Here is a 19,371-nt window from a genome sequence, read left to right as displayed (position 1 = left end):
AATCTTGTGTGTTTAATTCTGGACATTTTCTGCAAAAATTATTGTTATGCAATTTTAAATCTCATCCCTGTTCCCCGTAAAACAAAACAAAAAATGAGTTTAGAGACACCTGAATGTTACTAATTGCTAAACACACTGACACATTTCCCATCTCACTTAGTATGTTAAAATTAAACCTTTAAATCTTACCCAACTCCATCTCCAGATCTTTACATTTCCTTGCTTTACGCTGAGGATGAACGGGATTCCCTTTGCTCTGCATTCTCCGTCTTCTGGGACTGCACTGGTCTTCTGTTCCAAACGTGTGAAGAGGAGCTCATCAAATTAATTTTAAAGTGACCACAAAAAAGGGAAGTGTATGCAACTCTGTGACTATTATTAGTCTACCTAGCAACTTCTTTTGCAAATCACTCTCCTCCTCGATTGTCCCTTTTTAAGTAAAAAAGACAAGAAAGAGGAAAAATGCCAGAAAACTCAACCCCAATGAGATGGGGGAGTTGACTCACATACCTCGTCTTATTGACTGGATTTTAAAGGCTGCAAAGTTGTCATTGACCATCATACAACATATTCTTAAAAAAACATCTTTATTGAGTATATCAAATACAAGATAAAAACAAGATATATGCAGTGCATTGCGAAAGTATTCGGCCCCCTTGAACTTTTCGACCTTTTGCCACATTTCAGGCTTCAAACCTAAAGATATAAAACTGTATTTTTTTTTTTGAAGAATCAACAAGTGGGACACAATCATGAAGTGGAACGAAATTTATTGGATATTTCAAACTTTTTTTAACAAATAAAAAACTGAAAAATTGGGCGTGCAAAATTATTCAGCCCCCTTAAGTTAATACTTTGTAGCGCCACCTTTTGCTGCGATTACAGCTGTAAGTCGCTTGGGGTATGTCTCTATCAGTTTTGCACATCGAGAGACTGAAATTTTTGCCCATTCCTCCTTGCAAAACAGCTCGAGCTCAGTGAGGTTGGATGGAGAGCGTTTGTGAACAGCAGTTTTCAGTTCTTTCCACAGATTCTCGATTGGATTCAGGTCTGGACTTTGACTTGGCCATTCTAACACCTGGATATGTTTATTTGTGAACCATTCCATTGTAGATTGTGCTTTATGTTTTGGATCATTGTCTTGTTGGAAGACAAATCTCCATCCCAGTCTCAGGTCTTTTGCAGACTCCATCAGGTTTTCTTCCAGAATGGTCCTGTATTTGGCTCCATCCATCTTCCCATCGATTTTAACCATCTTCCCTGTCCCTGCTGAAGAAAAGCAGGCCCAAACCATGATGCTGCCACCACCATGTTTGACAGTGGGGATGGTGTGTTCAGGGTGATGAGCTGTGTTGCTTTTACGCCAAACATAACGTTTTGCATTGTTGCCAAAAAGTTGGATTTTGGTTTCATCTGACCAGAGCACCTTCTTCCACATGTTTGGTGTCTCCCAGGTGGCTTGTGGCAAACTTTAAACGACACTTTTTTTGAAATGTGGCAAAAGGTCGAAAAGTTCAAGGGGGCCGAATACTTTCGCAATGCACTATATATATATATATATATATATATATATATATATATATATATATATATATATATATATATATATATACTGTATATATAAAATGGTTTTACATCCATAGTTGAAATAAAACTGCCATGTTCATAAGTAGAGATATAACAAAAAAACAAGCGGAGCGCCTCTAAGTGCAATACGTTTAATGGAAGTAAAACATACAACAGGTGGTAACTCACTAGATGTGGATGAGGTAAAGGCACAAAAACAAACGTCCTGGGGTCAGGCTGTCCATGTAGCTAATGCCGAGGGAAAGGATGTTAAGAGGATCTGATCCGGTAGATGAAGCTGCGGGGAGATGCCGGCTCTGTCTTCCCCGGGACCGGACTCTCAAGGCAGGCGGGGACTCAGCTTCAGCCGTAGGACGTAAGCACGGTCAGGGGTGCACACGACGCGTTTCAGAGCGTGCGCCAAGCTCGTGGAGAGCGTGCGCGCTCTTTTTTCAAGTGTAGATGCGGTGACCGCTGTGAGCCAACAGATTTGTACACACGCAATGTGTGAATGGGAGTGTGCACAGGCCAACCAACCAATGAAAAGGCATGGCGGCCATATTGGAGCACACAACCCATACATAATGGTAATAATTAAATGGCCATACAATATACTGATAATATAAAAAGGGACCGTGACAATATAAAAAATATGCAAAGAAATATATAAAAAAAAAAAAAATAATATAAAAAATATATATATATATATATCATTATATATGTATATATGCAGACCAAAGGACTTATGTGGTGTAATGTTTATAATAAAAGATGTATATAAAGGATGTGTTTTAAAATGTATCTAAAATGTATCTAAAAGATATATAAGAATATATATGTGTATATATATTTTAGTAAAGGATTTAAAAATAAAAGAAATAGAAAGTAAAAACAATGTAGCTGAACAAGATCTATTGAGTAGTTATTGTGCGTCTAATAGGTGCATATAGACCTCCATGGACACCTCCAAAAGAACATGAAAGAGGATCATAAAATAGTACTAATTTCAAGTTCCTCATTAAGGCCATGGGGATTCAAAGAAAAGATCCAAAAAGTCTCGCGTTCGCAGAGTCTAGAGAACCGCTGAGCCTCTGGTAATTGATTGGAGATGGCCTCAATAACCCAAACTCTAAGCCCTTCTGTAGATTTGTTATGATATTCTAAAAAGTGTCTCGGGACACTGTGCTTATCCGATCCTTCCTCTATAAGCCACCGGTGTTTGCCAAAACGCTGGCGCAAAGGACAAATGGTGCGACCCACGTATAATAACTGGCATGGGCAAATTAAACAATAGACCACATAATCTGTGGAACAATTGTAAAAGTTATCCAAAAAATATGTGCGACCTTCATGGGAAAAAGATTTTTGTCCATAAGTTATGAAATTGCATGTTTTGCATAGTTTTTTCTTACACGGGTACATACCCTTGAGGGGAATGAGATTCAATGGTGGGGCTTTATGGTTATCAGTTAATTTACTGGGGGCTATTTTGTTCTTCAGGGTGGGTGCTCTCCGATAAGTAACTGTAGGCCGTGGGTGTAGGGATGTTTTGAGATGTGGATCTTGTAGCAGAATATTCCAATGTTTACGGAGTATCCCCTCCATGTTTCTGTACTTGGTGTGGAATCTGGTAATAAAGCGAACTGGTGGGTCAGCTTGAGATTTGGGGGCCTTGGGGGGCTTGCCATGGGCATAAGTATAGCATGCTGAATCGACCAAATCTGATGGATAGCCCTTATCGAGAAATTTTTCTTTAAGGTGAGAACTTTGAGTATTGTAATCTTGGTCCCTGGTGCAGTTCTGCCGTAAACGGCAAAACTGCCCTTTGGGTATATTATTGATCCATGTAGGATGGTGGCAGCTCCTATAATGTATATAGGAGTTGCCAGCCGTGGGTTTGGTGTAGTTGCGGGCAAAGATCTTATGATCTATGTGGCCCAACTCCAAGTCCAAAAAGGGAAGGGTATCAGTGTTGTGTACAAATGTAAAGGAAAGCCCCAGCTGGTTATTATTACAGTGGTGCACAAAGGCCTCTATCTCGGTGGTCTGGCCATCCCAGATGATAATAATATCATCGATATACCTACCAAAGTATACTAGATGTTTCGAGAAGGGATTATTGTTCCATATGAAGGAGTTTTCCCATAACCCCATGGTCAAGTTGGCATACGATGGGGCAAAATTTGCCCCATCGCAGTACCCTTGGTTTGGAGATAGTATGTACCATCAAACTGGAAATAATTGTGTGTTAAACAAAAATAGGTGGAATCAACGATGAAAGAGGCTTGTGCAGGATGAAGTGACGGGTCTTGGAATAAGAAATGTTTAATCGCCTCTATACCTATATCATGGGGTATGGATGTATACAATGAGTTCACATCAAGTGACACCCAGGTATAACTATCCTCCCATATGTATGGTTCAAGTGTTTCCAGTAGATGTATGGAGTCTCTAATGTAGGAGTGTAAATTTTGGGCTAGGGGTTGGAGAAAGGAGTCAATATAAAGGGAAAAACCGCTGGTGATGCTGTCCATAGATGCAATAATCGGTCGACCTGGGGGATTAGATGAATTTTTGTGCACTTTGGGCAAATGATAAAAATATGGGGTATTAAAATATGGTTTAAAAAGGAATTCTGCTTCTTTTTTGTTAAGAATGTTGTCTCTGATGGCTGAACGAATAAGTGTTTCTGCCTCTAACTTAAATAGAGGAAGGGGATCTTTATTTAGTTTGAGATATGTGGTGTTATCTGACAAGAGTCTATGGGCTTCTGAAAGATAATCACAGCGGTCTTGGATGACAATCCCCCCGCCCTTGTCTGCTGGTTTAATGACCAGAGTGGGGTTATTGGTAAGGCTGGCTAAGGAAGATCTTTCTCCAGGGGTGAGATTGTGATGTACATGCTGCTGTGAGGTCCCAGAAGGGATACATAATTTTTTGAAGTCTGAGAAGACTACTTGGTAAAAGGCCTCTAGATAGGGTCCTTTAGAGTGGGAAGGATAAAAGACCGAAGGGGGCTGAAGGGAAGTATGTTGGATAGTGGGGGATGACGGTAAATGTTGAGTAAATAATGACAAATCTTGGTCTAGTTCTGGATCCCAAGAGGTGATGTTGTCAAAAAGTGGTGCCGAAGCCTCATCATGGATGCTATATAGGCTATCTAAAGATAGATCCATATCAGGCACTAAGACGGTTGGTGGCTGTAAAGGGGGAGAGGAGGAGGTAACTGTTATAGATGAAGGCAAAGAGGGACAGTGGTTATGTATCATCTTATTTTTCTCCGATTGGATGTGAAAAAACCTCTTTAATGTGAGGTTACGTATGAATTTGTTTAAATCTTTAAATAAAAGAAATGAATTGGGTAGGTAAGTAGGAGAAAAAGATAGACCTCTGCTGAGCAAAGCCAAATCTTCAGCAGAGAGGGAATGGGAAGATAGATTAAAAATCTTTATGGTGGAGGGTGTGTAGTTCGATGATTTGTCTTTTTTAGTGCTCTTTTTCCCTCCCTTACATCCTCGTCTGTGTTTCTTCTTTTGCGTTTGGATTTGTGTGGGTGGCCCATCACTAAAAAAGGAGAACCGGACGATGATGTAGTGGGGATGTCACCGGGGTGGAAATCCCCTATGACAATGGAAGAGCTGTTGGGGGGAACTTGTCCATCAGTGGACCCGGACTGGACGGGGTTCTGACTGGACCTATGAAGTGTACAGGATATGGTCGGAGGAGTCCCTTTGGGGGATGGAATGATATTAAGGGAGGGAGCAACCTTAGGAGGGGAAGTGTGATCCGATTCAGTCTGGGAACTGGACAGCTCGGAAGATGGAGGGGCAATGTTTCTGGTGTTCCTGTTGTTATTAGTATGGTCATGTTTGTAATCCATGACTTTTTTGGAAGGCCCCCCACGTGTGGTAGAAGATGTGTTGTGGTTATTAGTATGGTTAAAAGAGGAAGACTGTATATGGTGGTTGTATATAGAAGTATGGAAACTCTGTGATTTTTTGGGGACTGCCTGAACATTCGGGCCCTTATGGTGAGGCTTGGGTTCAAAAGTCTGTAGAGACATAAGTGGTGGAATATTTTTGGTTCTTTTCCAAGAAAAAACCTTGTGATGCTGGTAATCCTCAATGTCTCGTCTATATTTGGCCAGTTTATTCTGAATAAGGGAATCCTCTTTATTTTTGGTATTTCTTTTTAAAGTGTCCATCCATGCCATGGGGAGGATGCACTCATGAGAAATAATTTCCTGAGATAAAATTTGGATTTTATGAACTAGTTCAGCATACTTGGTTTTGCGTTGGTCTATGAGAACTGTCATTAATTTTGCGGTGCAGAATTCTGCGATTCCTTCCCATTCCTTACAATGGGTGGAGTCTAAAAACGAACAAGTTTTTAAGATTCTTAATCCTCGTGGTGAAATTTTGTCTGCCAAATATTTAGACAGAAAGAATTCATCCCACCACTGGGTATTGGTGTCATGTAGTAGTCTTTCGAGTTTTTTGAAATTGCCGCATAGAGTGTATCTATCCGATCTGGAGAGAACTGCATCATGGCTAAAAATCGAGGAAGGTAAGACCGTATATAGTTGATCTAATATGTCATATTTATGGAATTCAACCTCATGAATGAGATCCATAATAAAAGGACCAAGATGATAAAACAACCCAGAGACGGTGGGATATGTGTAAATATGAATAATAGTAATGTAAATATAGAAAAAAGATGCACTGTAGAATAGTGACAAATGTGTATAGAGTGGACGTGTGTGGAAGGGAGAAGTATTGCGGGCAGTACACTAACAGCCTTGGTCTATACACATACAATAACAGAAAAAAATGTGATATATATGTATATAATAGGAGGGGCTGCTCAAAGAATATATCTGAAGTCAGGATCGACAGTTTGATATATACAAGACAATAGTATAACAATAGAGCATGAGGATGTGACTGAAAGAAAAAAATATATATATATATGTGTAAATGATGCTCAATTAACACTGCTAAAACGCACACATTGCTGTCAGTGTAATCAATGCTGCACAGCTGAGAGACTAAATAGACAGGAAGAAATAAACAAAGAAGCTGGGAAGGAATCGCAGAATTCTGCACCGCAAAATTAATGACAGTTCTCATAGACCAACGCAAAACCAAGTATGCTGAACTAGTTCATAAAATCCAAATTTTATCTCAGGAAATTATTTCTCATGAGTGCATCCTCCCCATGGCATGGATGGACACTTTAAAAAGAAATACCAAAAATAAAGAGGATTCCCTTATTCAGAATAAACTGGCCAAATATAGACGAGACATTGAGGATTACCAGCATCACAAGGTTTTTTCTTGGAAAAGAACCAAAAATATTCCACCACTTATGTCTCTACAGACTTTTGAACCCAAGCCTCACCATAAGGGCCCGAATGTTCAGGCAGTCCCCAAAAAATCACAGAGTTTCCATACTTCTATATACAACCACCATATACAGTCTTCCTCTTTTAACCATACTAATAACCACAACACATCTTCTACCACACGTGGGGGGCCTTCCAAAAAAGTCATGGATTACAAACATGACCATACTAATAACAACAGGAACACCAGAAACATTGCCCCTCCATCTTCCGAGCTGTCCAGTTCCCAGACTGAATCGGATCACACTTCCCCTCCTAAGGTTGCTCCCTCCCTTAATATCATTCCATCCCCCAAAGGGACTCCTCCGACCATATCCTGTACACTTCATAGGTCCAGTCAGAACCCCGTCCAGTCCGGGTCCACTGATGGACAAGTTCCCCCCAACAGCTCTTCCATTGTCATAGGGGATTTCCACCCCGGTGACATCCCCACTACATCATTGTCCGGTTCTCCTTTTTTAGTGATGGGCCACCCACACAAATCCAAACGCAAAAGAAGAAACACAGACGAGGATGTAGGGGAGGGAAAAAGAGCACTAAAAAAGACAAATCATCGAACTACACACCCTCCACCATAAAGATTTTTAATCTATCTTCCCATTCCCTCTCTGCTGAAGATTTGGCTTTGCTCAGCAGAGGTCTATCTTTTTCTCCTACTTACCTACCCAATTCATTTCTTTTATTTAAAGATTTAAACAAATTCATACGTAACCTCACATTAAAGAGGTTTTTTCACATCCAATCGGAGAAAAATAAGATGATACATAACCACTGTCCCTCTTTGCCTTCATCTATAACAGTTACCTCCTCCTCTCCCCCTTTACAGCCACCAACCGTCTTAGTGCCTGATATGGATCTATCTTTAGATAGCCTATATAGCATCCATGATGAGGCTTCGGCACCACTTTTTGACAACATCACCTCTTGGGATCCAGAACTAGACCAAGATTTGTCATTATTTACTCAACATTTACCGTCATCCCCCACTATCCAACATACTTCCCTTCAGCCCCCTTCGGTCTTTTATCCTTCCCACTCTAAAGGACCCTATCTAGAGGCCTTTTACCAAGTAGTCTTCTCAGACTTCAAAAAATTATGTATCCCTTCTGGGACCTCACAGCAGCATGTACATCACAATCTCACCCCTGGAGAAAGATCTTCCTTAGCCAGCCTTACCAATAACCCCACTCTGGTCATTAAACCAGCAGACAAGGGCGGGGGGATTGTCATCCAAGACCGCTGTGATTATCTTTCAGAAGCCCATAGACTCTTGTCAGATAACACCACATATCTCAAACTAAATAAAGATCCCCTTCCTCTATTTAAGTTAGAGGCAGAAACACTTATTCGTTCAGCCATCAGAGACAACATTCTTAACAAAAAAGAAGCAGAATTCCTTTTTAAACCATATTTTAATACCCCATATTTTTATCATTTGCCCAAAGTGCACAAAAATTCATCTAATCCCCCAGGTCGACCGATTATTGCATCTATGGACAGCATCACCAGCGGTTTTTCCCTTTATATTGACTCCTTTCTCCAACCCCTAGCCCAAAATTTACACTCCTACATTAGAGACTCCATACATCTACTGGAAACACTTGAACCATACATATGGGAGGATAGTTATACCTGGGTGTCACTTGATGTGAACTCATTGTATACATCCATACCCCATGATATAGGTATAGAGGCGATTAAACATTTCTTATTCCAAGACCCGTCACTTCATCCTGCACAAGCCTCTTTCATCGTTGATTCCACCTATTTTTGTTTAACACACAATTATTTCCAGTTTGATGGTACATACTATCTCCAAACCAAGGGTACTGCGATGGGGGCAAATTTTGCCCCATCGTATGCCAACTTGACCATGGGGTTATGGGAAAACTCCTTCATATGGAACAATAATCCCTTCTCGAAACATCTAGTATACTTTGGTAGGTATATCGATGATATTATTATCATCTGGGATGGCCAGACCACCGAGATAGAGGCCTTTGTGCACCACTGTAATAATAACCAGCTGGGGCTTTCCTTTACATTTGTACACAACACTGATACCCTTCCCTTTTTGGACTTGGAGTTGGGCCACATAGATCATAAGATCTTTGCCCGCAACTACACCAAACCCACGGCTGGCAACTCCTATATACATTATAGGAGCTGCCACCATCCTACATGGATCAATAATATACCCAAAGGGCAGTTTTGCCGTTTACGGCAGAACTGCACCAGGGACCAAGATTACAATACTCAAAGTTCTCACCTTAAAGAAAAATTTCTCGATAAGGGCTATCCATCAGATTTGGTCGATTCAGCATGCTATACTTATGCCCATGGCAAGCCCCCCAAGGCCCCCAAATCTCAAGCTGACCCACCAGTTCGCTTTATTACCAGATTCCACACCAAGTACAGAAACATGGAGGGGATACTCCGTAAACATTGGAATATTCTGCTACAAGATCCACATCTCAAAACATCCCTACACCCACGGCCTACAGTTACTTATCGGAGAGCACCCACCCTGAAGAACAAAATAGCCCCCAGTAAATTAACTGATAACCATAAAGCCCCACCATTGAATCTCATTCCCCTCAAGGGTATGTACCCGTGTAAGAAAAAACTATGCAAAACATGCAATTTCATAACTTATGGACAAAAATCTTTTTCCCATGAAGGTCGCACATATTTTTTGGATAACTTTTACAATTGTTCCACAGATTATGTGGTCTATTGTTTAATTTGCCCATGCCAGTTATTATACGTGGGTCGCACCATTTGTCCTTTGCGCCAGCGTTTTGGCAAACACCGGTGGCTTATAGAGGAAGGATCGGATAAGCACAGTGTCCCGAGACACTTTTTAGAATATCATAACAAATCTACAGAAGGGCTTAGAGTTTGGGTTATTGAGGCCATCTCCAATCAATTACCAGAGGCTCAGCGGTTCTCTAGACTCTGCGAACGCGAGACTTTTTGGATCTTTTCTTTGAATCCCCATGGCCTTAATGAGGAACTTGAAATTAGTACTATTTTATGATCCTCTTTCATGTTCTTTTGGAGGTGTCCATGGAGGTCTATATGCACCTATTAGACGCACAATAACTACTCAATAGATCTTGTTCAGCTACATTGTTTTTACTTTCTATTTCTTTTATTTTTAAATCCTTTACTAAAATATATATACACATATATATTCTTATATATCTTTTAGATACATTTTAGATACATTTTAAAACACATCCTTTATATACATCTTTTATTATAAACATTACACCACATAAGTCCTTTGGTCTGCATATATACATATATAATGATATATATATATATATATTTTTTATATTATTTTTTTTTTTTTTATATATTTCTTTGCATATTTTTTATATTGTCACGGTCCCTTTTTATATTATCAGTATATTGTATGGCCATTTAATTATTACCATTATGTATGGGTTGTGTGCTCCAATATGGCCGCCATGCCTTTTCATTGGTTGGTTGGCCTGTGCACACTCCCATTCACACATTGCGTGTGTACAAATCTGTTGGCTCACAGCGGTCACCGCATCTACACTTGAAAAAAGAGCGCGCACGCTCTCCACGAGCTTGGCGCACGCTCTGAAACGCGTCGTGTGCACCCCTGACCGTGCTTACGTCCTACGGCTGAAGCTGAGTCCCCGCCTGCCTTGAGAGTCCGGTCCCGGGGAAGACAGAGCCGGCATCTCCCCGCAGCTTCATCTACCGGATCAGATCCTCTTAACATCCTTTCCCTCGGCATTAGCTACATGGACAGCCTGACCCCAGGACGTTTGTTTTTGTGCCTTTACCTCATCCACATCTAGTGAGTTACCACCTGTTGTATGTTTTACTTCCATTAAACGTATTGCACTTAGAGGCGCTCCGCTTGTTTTTTTGTTTCATCCTTTTGACAGATTGACTTCCTGTTCAGCAGAGCTGGCCCTTCGTGCAGACCTTCATCTCATTTCCTCATTACATGGACTTCACCCCAGCCTATTGCTATATAGGTATCTGTGTTATATATTGTTTTCTGTTTTTATTCATTTCATGATTTTGCCTGCACACTAGCTGTTTCCCAGTGCTTCAGAGCGCCAGCTTCTTTGTTTATTTCTTTATAAGTAGAGATATAGTCCTGGTGGGTCCTACGCATTTCGCTGAGTGATTAAGCTCATATAGTAGCCTCTTCAGGGAGCATATTTAGTATTCAAAGTTTCTACAGACTTAATTAAAAAAGAAGAAAAAAAGGGAAAATGCATATAATCACAATTGCAGTCAGACTGTATACATACAAGTCACTTTTTTACATCAATTTCAGTATGCTTACCCATTTGATCAATCCACTGCCAACCATGCTAGGCACAAAAAGACAAATGTTCCATGGCAAGAGGGTATGTGCAGAGACCTGGGAGTACTTTCCCCGCAGGGGTAATGGACACCAAAAAGGGGGCCAAACCTGAGGGGGAAAATGGACTAGTACATTTATTCTCCAAAAGGATGCTCAATCATTAATAGGCTAAAAATCACATAAAGGACTCACATAAAGGACTATATTCCTCATAGTGATGAATTCTATTTCAACAATGAATATAGACCATGTCTCAGAACTGTATAGTATCCCCATTGGCATGATAAAACCTCTGAGTTATTGACTTGAGAAAAAAAAAAGGGGTTTATATATCTAATACATTAACCACTTAAGCCCCGGAAGATTTTACCCCCTTCCTGACCAGGGGGTATTTTGCGATTCGGCACTGCGTGACTTTAACGGACAATTGCGCGGTCGTGCGACGCTGTACCCAAATTAATTTGACGTCCTTTGTTTCCCACAAACAGAGCTTTCTTTTGGTGGTATTTGATCACCTGTGCGATTTTTTTTTTTGATCATGCGCAATAAAGAAAAAAAGAGCGAAATTTTTGCAAAAATAACAATATTTTTCACATTTTTTTATATGGAATTCCCCCCCCCCCCCCCCCCAAAAAAAAAAAATGTAAAAATCAAAATTTTTTTACATTTTTGGCCAATTTGTTTTCTGCTACATATGTTTGGTAAAAAAGCGTATTTTGATTGGTTTGCACAAAAGTTATTCCGTTTACTAACTAAGGGAAAGATTTTTGTCATTTTTGTTGTTTTTTTTTTAACGAGTAATGGCGGCGATCTGCGATTTTTTTTTTTTTGCGGTACTGCGACATTGCGGCGGACAGATCTGACCCTTGACTGACATTTTTGACACTTTTGGGGGTACCAGTGACATTACTACAATAATCAGTTCTATACATATGCACTGTTACTGTAAAAATGACACTGGCAGGACCGAGTGATCTGTGCTTTTACACAGGGGAGAATGACAGGCGGCTTTGTTTACATTAGCTGCCTGCCTTTCTCCCTCTCCACCCGACGATCGCGAGTGACCGGCGGACATCGGGTCCACCGGTCACACGCGCCGGCTTCTTCGGGTACGAGCGGGGGGCTGGAGCGCGCCTCCGGTGGCACGTGCTCGCCCCCTATTCGCTCCCAGGCTAGTGACGTACCGGTACGTCACTTTGCCTGGGAGGGGCTGACCGCCGCCGTATATAGTCGGGCGGCGGTCGGCAAGTGGTTAAAGACCGGGTTCCCTTGGCCAGAAAATGAATAGCTTCAGGGCCTTATATCACTCACATATATAGTCATTTTGAGTGCTTCAATATGAGATACCTAAATATCCAATCATATATGTACAGTCTGGTCTAACATTAGGGCATAGAGCAAAACACATATATATAGTTCCAGGGAGGAGGGGGTTGGTATATACCCATACTGTGAGCACTCTTCCCTGGAGTAGATAGAAATAGATTCACCTTGCAGTAGTCTCCTATGAATGGCAGTCCTCCCTGCGAGTCCCGTGTGTCCAGGGAGCCACATCCGGCTTCCTGCACCGCCTAGGACCTAATAAAGCCGGTCCCACTGGAAGGGACTTGCCCGTAACCCGGCCCCCATACATCACTTCCGGGGCAGGCGCCATAGTGACATACTGGCAGCCAGCATGAACCGCAAACAACATTCACAGGTCACACCTCAGTCGCCCAGTAATTATTCATGTTTGAAATAGAATTCATCACTATTAGGAATATAGTCCTCTATGTGATTATTAGCCTATGAATGATTGATCATCCTTTTGGAGAATAAATGTACTAGTCCATTCATACATTTTCTTGCAGAGTGGATTTCCGCTCGTTCCCCCGCTCTGTTTGTCCTGGTGGACCTTTGTAGGACACAAGCTCGGTCCAGCGACCGTAAATTAGGCCCTCCCCGCTCAGGTTTGGCCCCCTTTTCGGTGTCCATTACCCCTGCGGGGAAAGTACTCCCGGGTCTCTGCACATACCCTCTTCCCATGTGTAGCACAATTCTGAGGACAGCTGACTGTAGAATGCGGCAAGGCCGCTGCTTCACCCTGCCACGGAAGTGAAGTTAAATTGACCGTTCCCGTTTGAATATTCTCTTCAGGGTTAACAACTTGGCACCCCCCTTTACGCTCACTGCCTGTGTGTTGACACCCGTCCACTGACTCAAGCCACTGGAGTGGTCCCCTTTCTGGGCAGACCCGTTGGAAAGCTCCCCTGTACTCATGGACACTAATTTTCCTGAGTTGCTCTGCCTTCACCTCCACAGTCAGCTTCACTGGACCTCTGGGTTCAGCCATACCACTGGTTCACTAGGCTGACTGCCTACGACCACCCTCACAGCTGCAGAAGAGGAGACAGCCGTAACCCTCCTCCTGGGACTTGGCATCCCGCCCAAAGACACCCTGTCACATGTGCCCTTGGCTTTTATAATGTATCCCAGGATACACCACTGCTTGTGCCAACCCACTGAGATAGTTATAAAAGCCTGTATGTCCCTGGCTGGGTTTCCTCCACTGTCCAACAGGCTCCCCTATTGGATGCAGTGGGGATACTCCCTCGGCTGAATCACACCCTGGACACATGCAACAGGCCTAACTATTAATCAGGCTCTAATCAGGCTCTACTGATAAGCAGACAGAGCAACTATACTTTCTTTGCCTAGCACCTACCTAGGAGGGTGCTACATCCACCCCCCACCAAAATGAGCCATGTCCCCATTGGCTCTGGGGCAGCTGCCCACTACAAAAATCCTACTGGAAAAAAAATACGGAGCAACCCACAAACCTGGAAAAGGGAAAAAGGGAAGAATGAATATACAATAATAAATTACATGAAAAAATATAGGTATTTGCTGTACAAAATATACATATATACCAGGCGCATTGGAAGAATGCACCCCCCACAAGAAACAAACTCTGTTCGGTGGGTACTGTAATTCCCTGACTATCTAACACTATACAAAAACCCTACACAACCTGTAAGGAAAGGACACAAATTAGTCATTTCAGCAAAAGCACATAATCAGCACTATTTTTGTTAACTAAGGCCGGTGAGAAGATTCTCTCCACAGAGGCGACCTTCTCCCACGCTTTCCTAACTAAGGGATCCATCAAGCTTCTTTTCTCCGAAGGTCTTGACTCAGAGATCTAACGTCACTCCTCCAAGGTGACACTAAACCTACCATTGTCTACCTACTCCAACCATAGCCCTAAGGTCAAAAAGATATGCAATGTCCAATAATCAGTGCCTGCAGCTTCCCTTCTGCCTGCAGCACTGTGACAACCAGTCTTTCTCTGACAGTCATTCTTTGCATGAGCCCGAGCAACCTGTCCAACCTGTGAGGGCAACATTTTCTTCAGGGGTCCCTGGCACCAGGGCACCCCCCACCAAACAAGTTTCTGGCTGTTCTCCATCCTCCTTTAAATGGCAGCCAGACACAGTTTCCACTTTTGGCCCGATGGCCCAAACAGTCCATAATATGGTCCTTTAAATGGTTAGAACAACCCGATTCAGGCCTGATGGCCTTAAGGATCTCTTCAATAGCAAACTTGAATAAATGGCAAACTTTTACAGTCTCCTTCTTTAGAAATTAGAGGGTCTGCCCTCTGAAATGAGTCCACTCGGAAGTGGTACTTTGTAAGTCCCTCAACCCATCCTGTAAGAGAAGAAGAGGAAGGGGCAATGGAAATGTTGAGCCCCAGCAACAGTTCACTTGAGCACTTCAGGACAATCCACAGCTTTTGAAATCAGGCTAGCCAGCCTTGAAGAGATTCAGCAGTCTGTCTTTTAACAATAATAATCCGGATGGGGAATTCGCACTACATTCCCCTCTTTGTCCTGCACACAGACTGACCATGCCTGGCCAGATCCATCTGGGCGGCGGACCTTCACTCGGTCCACATGAATGGCCCGCCCATGATTCCAGTTAGCCTTCACTGACTGGAAGGTCTTCCATAAGTCCCTCCTAGATTGATTGCAGTGGGGTTTTGGGACAAAAAGAAAATCCCACACTGCTTCATTACACCATGTCTCTCTTATGGATTCTGTTTTCAGCAGGACCTCCCATGGAACATATGGATAGTCATACCCAAACTCCAATGCAACTTTCTTCTGTATCATTCTTTGCATCCTGGAAAGTCTGGGAAGGGTTTGACGGTTCCCTCTCCCAGGTGGGGCGTATAGGGTCTCCACTCTTTGGATGAGGGAGGCATAGGCCTCATTTTGATCCTTAGCCCAGGCATAGCTTCTTGGTGGGGGCAAATCTGGGACCCGATTAGAATAGGCCTCACAGAACCCCAGATTCCTGGCACACTGACCTCGCACCACAGAATCTCTAGCTTTCTCATCAGGTGGGCCTAGACTGGCTGGACTGCTCTGATCTTCGGACCCCCAGTCCCATTAAGTCTCCTCTTCTGACTTCGACATCCAATCCCTCCTCCAAGGATCCGAACCAATGCTGGAAGCACGGAGACCCCACATCAATGACCCCCGGCCTCTTCCTCGCTGCTCACACTCACTCTTGCAGCCTCGATCACCGCTGGCCATCTTCTCCCCTCTGCCTGTATAGGAGCAGACTTTAACTCTGCCGCTGCAGTCTTCAATGCACCAGGTGGCCACTCTCCAGGCCCGCACTACCTGCATGCATCCTGGCTCGGACACTCGGGCCTCTCTCCATTTTCACCCTGGATCCTTGATGGATTGCATAGAATCCAGTTGCATAAGGAACCTCAATACTCCTCTTCCTTGGCCCATGAAATGTCCCAACTCAGCAGCTGACAGAGTGTGAGTGACCCCGGTCTCCCAAGACACAGTCAATCTTCTGGGCTGACCTCCACTCTCTTCCGCCCGCAGCAGCAGATTGCCGCAATGCCTGCACTGGCCCCACACTTGTATCTGCATGGTCACATTCAGATGCTGAAGACATACCAGGCCCAAATGCTCTACGCCTCCTCCTGTGCACAATGCCAGTCTTCCGTCGGGCAACATGGGCACCCCTGTATCCCACAGGGTTGATGTTGTCGGCTTTCCGGTCTGCTCCGCAGGTTCTCCGCCAGCACATGGGATAGCCTCTGCGCTCCGGCTCACTCCGGTACTCACTATCTTGCTCCTCCACACACGTGTCTCCCTCTCAGCCCCACTCAAAGGTGAAGGTAATTTATAGACTTTCCTTCCTTCCCCGGATTGGCTGTGCGTGAGCGGCGTCTCCGCCCACGACTCCAGATTGGCGGTGGCTCCTCCTGCTAGGCAGATCTTTCCAGCGCACGTTTTCCCGCACAGTAACCCCTCTGATGCCGCTCCATTTCAGTTCAGCCTGCATGGAAGTTTACTGTAAAGCGGACCATGCCTCTCAGCTTGCATGCATCCATCATCCTTGTCTGTACCAGGGCCCCAGCTGCATCTCCATCACTCTGAGCCAGCTGGTCCTCTTTGCTGTGTAGTAGAACTGTCCCGCTGTCAGGCATTGCACGGTCGACACTCCTATTCACAGCACTTGTATAGGCAAGACTCGCCATACTGTTGTAGCACCCTACAGGGTAGGTGCTAGGTAAAGTATAGTGGGCCTTGGCTGCCTAACAGCAGGGCCATGATTTTTCAGCTGGACTGTCATGTCTCCCAGGTGTGGCTGTTGAGACTAGGGAGTCTCCCCACTGTTCTCCAGGAGAGGGTTATCATTGGGCAGTGGAGGAAACCCAGACAATAGCACACTCAGGCCTGTTTCTACCCCAGAAAGGCAGATTCTGCCGCACATCATTCTGGGAGTGGGTATAGGTTTGAGGGGAGCACATGACGCAGTGTCTTTGGTGGGAAGCAGAGTCCCAGGAGGGAGAGTACGGCTGTCTCTCCTCCTGTCAGCAGGATCGGGTGTCCCAGGCGGCTTGCCTGAGGTGACAGAGGGCTGAGCTGAGCTGCAGAGAGGATCAGATTTCCCGAGGACCAGCGGAGCTTAGAGGGGTCCAGTTTCAGGAAAGTATTCCCAGTTCGTGAGTACTGCAAACTGCCCCTGGGGGTCTGCCTAGTGAAAGGGGACCACTCTGGTGAAGGTCCAAGGGATCCAGGAGATAGCTAGCCAATGCAGGAGCAAGTGTAAAGGGGGTGACAGTGTTGACCTGAAGTGTAAAGGGGGTGCCTAGTGAGAGGACCCTGAAGTGTAGAGGGGGTGCCTAGTGAGAGGACCCTGGAGTGTTAAGGGGGTGCCTAGTGAGAGGACCCTGAAGTGCAAAAGGGGGTGCCAGCGTTTGGGCCCTGAAGTGTTCAAGTGTACAGTGTGCAGTGTGCCGTGTACAGTGTTGAGAGTTGCAGAGCATCAGGAGTTAAGTCTCAGTGAGTCCAGGACTTTTGAGCTAACCAGAGTGTCAGAAGTCAAGTTCAAGTACAGTACAGCAAGTCAGCGTTTTTCAAGCGCCAACAAGCGTTGGTTTGAAAGCTGCCATACACCCCAGCCACATTAGCTCAAATTTTCCAATATGTGTAAGATCCTATTGTATTGAGGCGATATGGTTGGAGAAGGTGTTTGAGGTTGGCTGTACACCCAGATAGGATCATTTGTGTTTCACCCAGGTATATAGACATTTTGCTTTCAAGGATGTCAATGCATTAGCATGGCTCCCAACTGGTAATATGGATGATTTAGTTACATTTAAATTATACAGAGAGACTTTACCAAATGAGTCTAATGTATTCAGTACCTCCTGCAGGGAAGATGGGAAGATGCCGGAGTGTTAGGACCACATCGTCCACAAATAGACCTATCTTATGCTGACGAGATGCCACAGGGATCCACGTGATATTAGGGTTTGTTCTAATAGCTTCCTCTAGGGGTTCCATAACTAGAGTAAAAATTAAAGGGGACAGAGTGCAACCTTGCCTGTTCCCATTAGTAATGTGGAAGTTATCATAAAGAGGTGAACACATTGACCCTAGGGGTGGAACACAAAGCTGAGACAGCCGAGAGCACAAAACCCTGGAAGCTAAATTTATGTACCACAGCTTGCAGGTACCCCCAATGTACCCTGTCAAATGCTTTTTCTGCATCAAGGTTGAGAAATACTGCAGGGGTCATAAATAGTTAAGTAAGGCTGAGAAGGTTGAACATACGGCGTGTACTATATGGTGCCTACCGTCACTTCACAAAACCTACATGGTCAGGGTTATTAAGAGAAGGTGTAAATTTAGCAATCCTATTAGCAAACAGCTCGGCATAAATTTTTAAGTCTGTATTCAGGAAGGATATAGGACAAAATTTCTAAGGACAATCCGGCATCTACCTTGGTTTCGGCAATATAACAATGGTGGCTTGTAACATTTATGGTGGAAAAAAGGCAGAAGATGCAGTATGGTTAAACAGCCTAGCTGACTGGGGCACCAAAATATCTTGATACGTCTTATAATAATCCACGGTAAAACCATCTGCTCTGGGTGATTTATTGTTAGCGTTTTAATAACCATATGAATTTCATCTTCCGTAATAGGTGAATTGAGATCATTCAGAGCCTCCTTGGTTAAGGAGGGAAGAGAGACTGAAGATAAGAATTCATTAATATGAGATTCAGTGGGCTGGAAGGTTTGGGGGTCATCTTTAAAGTTATATAAGGCTCTTATAATACTTTTAAAAGGCATTGGCTATACGATGAGGGTGGTACACTTTAGATTGGGTTTTGGGATCAAGTATGGAGGATATTTTAGTTTTAGCCAGTCAATGCCAAAAATTGGCCTGCCCTATTGCCTTGGGAATAATGCAGGGTTTAATTTTTTCCTCATAGATTTCTCATAATCAGAAAGGATAATGTCTTTGAGGGAATTCCTACAAGCTAGTAATTCATCCAGGTGAGATGAGGATAGAGTTTTTGTATCTGGATAAAGGAAAGCCTGTGGATGTGGTGTACCTGGATAAAGAAAGGCCTGTGGATGTGGTGTATCTGGATAAAGGAAGGTCTGTGGATGTGGTGTACCTGGATAAAGGAAGGCCTGTGGATGTGGTGTATCTGGATAAAGGAAGGTCTGTG

Source organism: Pelophylax lessonae, assembly GCF_965119305.1.
Source record: "Pelophylax lessonae genome assembly, chromosome: 4".
Lineage (NCBI taxonomy): Eukaryota > Metazoa > Chordata > Amphibia > Anura > Ranidae > Pelophylax > Pelophylax lessonae.
Note: the sequence above shows the minus strand (reverse complement) of the source record.